Source organism: Leopardus geoffroyi, chromosome E3 (assembly GCF_018350155.1).
Source record: "Leopardus geoffroyi isolate Oge1 chromosome E3, O.geoffroyi_Oge1_pat1.0, whole genome shotgun sequence".
NCBI classification, from domain to species: domain Eukaryota; kingdom Metazoa; phylum Chordata; class Mammalia; order Carnivora; family Felidae; genus Leopardus; species Leopardus geoffroyi.
In genome coordinates this window covers 41,025,333-41,031,332 of record NC_059340.1, presented here as the reverse complement: position 1 = coordinate 41,031,332, position 6,000 = coordinate 41,025,333, and positions in this window count along the sequence as shown.

Genomic DNA, 6,000 nt, shown 5'->3' with positions numbered 1-6,000 from the left:
CTGCTCTCCGGCCAAGAGAGGGGTCAGGAGCCAGAATCAGCATCCGAGAGGATGTGCCCCCCCCCCGCCCCCACACTGGCCCTCCTGGACCGTCCAGGGGCCCCGTCCCGAGGGTCTAGCCGGTACGGGGGGGGGGCGGCCTTGCCGCGAGGCCTCTCCGACGGAAGGGGAGGCCCCTCCGAGGGGCTGTGCTCCTGGCACCAGCCCCAACCTCAGCCTGGGCTTGGCCCCAGCTACCTCTGGCTCTAGCTCAGGTGCTCATATGCTTGCCCCTCCCCGAGCCCCAGCCTGGGGGCAGCTCCGGGTGCCAGGGAACCCTCTCTTTACGTCGTGAGGTCTCCCCGGACCTCCTCCCTGCAGCACCTACCTGGTTCCTGACTCCAGCTAGACGCTGCGTGTGGCCTGGCCCACTCTGCCGCCTCACGCCCTCCTTTCCCCCGGGGGGTGGGGGTCCCCGCAGGCCCGACCCAGCCTGGCCCCAGCAGACCCCAGTGGGCGACCCGCAGCAGGCCCTGCCACTGAGCCGAGGCGGGTCCTCCCCGGGGCTGGGGGCAGGTCCCGGTGGAGACCAGGCCGAGAGCAGGTTCTGGGTGGGGGGCGGGGGGTTCTTCCTGGTTATTCTAAGCACCCAGACAGCTGCTGACAGATCTGAGAGGTGGCTCGGTGATACAGGCTCACGTCTGGAGGGACAACGGGGCAACAGCAGGGACTGGTGGTGTGGGAATGCCCCCTCCCTGCTCCCTGGGCACCAATCTCTCCCACTGGCTGAGAAGCAGGTGCCCAGGCAGGGACGGGAGGTTGGGCACTTTCTGGGGCTGTGTCTCTGGGCTGCCTGCCTTTGCAACAGGATCTCTGCATCCTGCGCCTCAGCCCTTGCTGTGGCTCCCGTGGGCTCCCGTGGAAGGCTGGCGCTGCCTGGCCCTTTCTGAGGCTTGAGAAGCAAGGCTGCCCCTTTCCACCACATGGCGGTGACATTAGCTTTTGAGGGCCACAGTGGGGGCTGGTGTGGTGTCTGCCATGTCACCGTGGCCTCAGAGAAAGCAGGATCCATGCGGGCACCGGGAACCCTGGGGCGCTAGTCCAACACTCCCTTACTCCCCACTGCACCTGCCAGAGGCCTCTCCAGGCTGGGCCTACACCTCCACCTGCTGTCTCCATGCCGCCACCCCCCTCCCCACCCCGGCCAGTCCCACCAGGGCGTCCCCAGGCATGTGGCAAGAAGAGGAGCCTGGACACAGTCCCGGCCTTAGCCAGGAGTTGGTGCTGTCCCGACGAGGAAGCAGGAGGGTTCTGGAAGTCTCCACTTGAAGCTGGAATCCTCTGGCTGCTGGCCTGCCCCCAGTCTGGCTTCAAGGACACGGTTTTCTTCAGGGACAGGTTGGCTGTGTCCCGCCTCATCTCCCTCAAGGCCCTCAGGGCCGGACTGCCACTCGCCACAGCTCAGCTCTCCCAGGCGGGGTCTGGAGCCATCTGAAATTCTCTCCGGGGGAGGCAGGCGTCCCCCGAGCCGGGCGGGCTGGCGGCTGTGGTGCGTCAGCCTCCCTCCCCGTCTAGAACCGAGCCCTGCCTGCCACGTCCCGGTGGGCGGGTGCTGGGGAAGCCAGCGTTGAGGGGAATCAACGGAACATTAAACAAAGAAGGAACGCTTTATCGTAAATGATGTGAATGCCTTCGGAGCCCCGGCCTCTGCCAGACCCCCGTGGTGGCCTGGTGTGTGGGCACCTCACCTGCTGTCTCAGTCCCTGTCGCTGCAGCTGGGGCGGGGCTCCCTATCCCCGTCAGGAAGGGCTGCTCAAATCTCCATTTAACTGTACAGATTAAAAAAAAAAAAAAGTGCCCTGGGGTGAATGCGTGAAAGGAGACAGGAATCAGAGGCGGCCTGGCCTCCTGGCAGGGTCCCCACAGTCCCTGCAGCCTGGCATCCCCACCCTCCGACCCGATGGCTGAATGAAGCCGCCGGCCCACCTCGGCCGCAGGGCGCTCGTGCATCACCGGCCTGCCGGAGGCGGGCGCACCCTTCACATGTCCCCAGGCAGCTGGTGGCAGCTCCCGGAGGGGCTGAGTCACGCTGGTCTGAGGGGCTCCTGCTGGCTGGGCCATGAACCCCGAGCGCCCGGCCCACGGGGGTGGGAGGGTGTGAATCCGGGAAGAGGTCAGCATGCAGACCACATTTCAGGGTTCTCAGTCCCCAGAGGGTATGAGTCGCCTCTCCTGGGTTCTCGAGGGGCGTCCATAGGGGAGTCACTGCCTGCCAGGTGGAGGAGGGGCTGGCAGTGTTGACCTCTGAGGGTCTCACTCCAAGGCCTGAACTTTGGCGGGGACCCTGCGAGTGAGTCTGCCGGGCCCAGGCTCCTTGCAGGCAGGGGGACCGGCCGCGCAGGGGGGCCGGAGGAGGAAATGGGGGCGGGGGGTGGGAGAGAAGCCTGACATCTGCCTCGGGTGTCCCGCTTTCCCACGGCCCCATCAAAGTCCTCTGGGGAAGCACCCTGGCCAGTGACCTCCCCCCCTCCCATTTCCTCACCCCACGTCGGCCCACGCCCCTCCCCCTCGGGTGCGACCTTGTTGGGGGGCACGCCCCCTGGCTCCCCTGCACACCCAGGGGCCTGCACCCCTGGATTCAAGGCCGGGACGCACCCTCCGAGGAGATCCCACCCAAACCACCCAAGAGACGCCCTGACTCCTTCCCGCGAGTCCCACCCCTGTCAGATGCTGCCGCAGGGCGGTCTCCCCAGGCCCTAGGCCGCCAATGATCCCAAGGGATAGGCAAGCGCCGGGAGGCCACCCCCGAGGGGGTCAGGTTGCCGAGGACAGCCCATCACCGTGGGCCTCCCTCTAGCCCCGTGGCTTCCGGAGATCCGACTCCCTCCCCCCCGCGCTGCGCCCCAGGAGTGTAGAGCGTGCAGGTGGTTTCCAGCACATGCCCAAGGATGTCCGATCCTAGAACAATTCTAGAACATTTCCATCACCGCAAGGACGCTCATCCCCGTCGCCCTCCCTCCAGCCCGTGGCGACCTCGCTGCGGCTGCGCCTGTTCCGGACGCTTGGTGTAGACAGAACTGCAAGCCAGATGCTTCTCCCACGTCCACCCACGAGGTCGCCGGCCAGAGCCACACGCCTGTTCGTGGCTGAGGGATGCTGCGTCGTGTGCATGGTCTCCGTCCCCTCTATCAGGCCCAGGGATCTTGGGGGCTCGGGAGACGTTCCAAACCCCTCGGTGGGCTGTGCCCACAGCACGTCCTGGGCAGGGCAGGGCTCCCGCAGACGGGAGTGAGACTCGGGCCTGGAGCAGCCGTGCCCCCCACCGTCTCTCCACCCTCCTGGAGCTCCGTGTATTCGAACAACAGCGACAGGAGGAGGAGGGTGACGGGAAGGGGTAGGCCCCACACGCGGTGATGGTGAGCGTGTGTAGACCCTCCACCACCTTTCAACCCACCTGTAACAAAACGGACAGATTCTGTGCTCAGCTCCATTTAAGGCTCCATCATCCAATATGGAAACCTTACTGCTCCCAGTTGAGACTCGAGGCCACATCCGAAATGCTGAGAGGCCCTGGACCCGCCCCCCCCCAGGCCAACTGCCAGCCAGTCCCCGGGCCCCCGGCCCCGTGGTGCACACGCACAGCTTGGCGGGTGGGTGCCCCAAATCGAGCACGGGCACCTTGGGGCTCCAGTGGGCGCCCGCCCCTCCGTGCACGCTGTGAGCCAGGCACCTCGCAGCCGCCCCACCTGCTTGGGCTCTGAACCCCCTGTGCAGCTGTGCACCCACAGAATGAAGGTCTGGAAGGTTCCACACTTCGGAGCGACCTGCTTGTGGAGACTGGGGGGCCGAAGCCACACCCCACGGCCTCCAGCCCCCCCTCCACAGCGACCCCAGGTGACCTGAGCTGGCAGGCCTGGGGCTGGAACCGAACCGTCTGAGCCTGTAGCGTGTGAGCAGGTAGGCGAGGGCCAGCTCGCTGGCGCCAGTCAGGCGCCCCCCGCCTGCCCCAGCACAGAACCCCCTTCCCCGGTGCCTATTTCAGAGTGCACAGACTCCTGGGGTGAGCACCCTGGGGCCCCACGGAAGGCGCCTGACTCAGTCCTCCCGGTCTGCCTCCCAGCTCTGTCACACCTCACCTCCTGCTGCCGGCAGGAAGGTCACCAGAGAAAATATAGAACAGCCAGTTACATTTGAATTTCAGACATAAACACGGTTTCTAGTACAAGTACGTCCCATACGTTACACAGGATACATTTGTACTAAAAAGTATTCATTCGTTGCCATTCCAAGCTAACTGGGCAACTTGTTCTTTTGTTTTTTTCTTAGGGAGGAGAGCGCATGAGCGGGGAAGGGGCAGAGAGAGCCAGAGAGAGAATCTAAGCAGGCTCCACACTCAGTGACCCTCGGATCGTGACCAGGGCCGAAATGAAGAGTCGGACGCTTAGTGGACTGAGCCCCCGCCAGGCACCCCGCCGACATGTGTTTTAACATGGGAAGCACCTGTCACTGGAGGCCGCCTGGCTGGGCAGGGGCCCAGGCTGCCCGTCCCGAAGGCCACCCTCTGTGGAACCTGGCCCAGCCGTACGCACAGTAAGGGGAGCACCTGTGGGCTTGGCTTTCGGCGTGGGGCTCGAAGGGGCTGGGGGAGGTCAAGGTGGGTCGGCCGCCTGCCGGCCCAGGCCCCCTTGGAGGCCTGAGCTCCCTTCAGCACCCCAGAGGGCTCAGTGGGGCTCACCTCCACTTCTGCCCGACAGCCACCAAGCGGCCGCGCTGTGAGGACCACGGCCCAGCACACTCACCTGCCGGGTGACCCAGGTCTCACCCCCCCAAGCCTTGGCTTCTGGCCATGGCTCTTACCAATCCAGCGTGGGCTAAGACTTCCTGTCCACCCACCTGGGACAGGCACGGGCCAACCCCACGGGAAGCCACGGTCTGGCCCACAAAGCAAACGGGGGCCAGCAGACGGCAAGGTGAGCACTGCAGAGGCAGCTCTGGACGGGCCCCTGAGCTCCGGAGGCTGCCCCCGGGTCCTGACAGAGGTGGCCACGCTGCCCCCTGCCCCACAGCCCGGACTCTCAAAGCGGAGGGCCCCCCCAAGGCAGGTGGAATGTTCCACAGCCACACACCTCGAGGGGCTGAGGCCTTCTCCCGGGGGGCGGAGCCTGTTTCTACTTTCCTCCCACTGAGCTAAGGGGCCATTTCCCCCACACCCCACGCACACGCCAGATCTTTGTCCAGGAAAAGCTTTGCCCTTAAAAAAACAGAGTAAATAGCAAAAAGCAGAACCAAATTTTCCAGAGGCCTGGAGGGTTTAAAAGACAATACATCTGAACACTCTGTACAGTTTAATTAAACAATTTTAATGCCAATTTCCAAATCGTCCTATGCCTCGTGTCTCCTGAACATTCCTTTCCAGCAACGTGAACGTATCACCGTCTCGGCGTTTTCAGCGTCATTTTCCCTCCCGGGCGAGGCTACCCCCTCGTGGGGCAGACCCCCTCTCGCCGATGACCGCCGGCCTCGGCTGTGCTACCTTGAGCCTGACGGAGGCCCAGTGCAAGCCCGTGGCTTCCTGCGGGCAGTCCCGCTGGACGCCGGGAGCGCGGGAGTCGGTGAGCACCAGCCCGGGGGACGCAGAGCCTTGGGAGGCCGGTTCTGGCAGGCCCTCGGCTCGGGCAGATGGAGCGGAAGATGGTAGGAGGTAGAAAATGCCCCGTCTGTAAACGGGCCACGGGGTTTCTGAAGCCTATGGGCCTTGTCAGGTTACAGATGTTGTCTTTAAAAAATAATGTCTATTTTAAAAAATCCGTGGCTCTGCCCTTTCTGCAGACATCCAGAGGACAGAGCGTGACAGAAAAGGGTGACAGTCTGTCTCGTTCAGAATGACATGCAGCTTTCTCCCTGTGCCAAGGGACCCCGTGGAAACTGTGCCCTGCCCTCCCCTTCCCCAGCACCCCACCTCAAGGCTGGCCCAGCACATAGGTACCCCAGGCTCTCTCTGGTTTTTCCTACTCCTCAGCC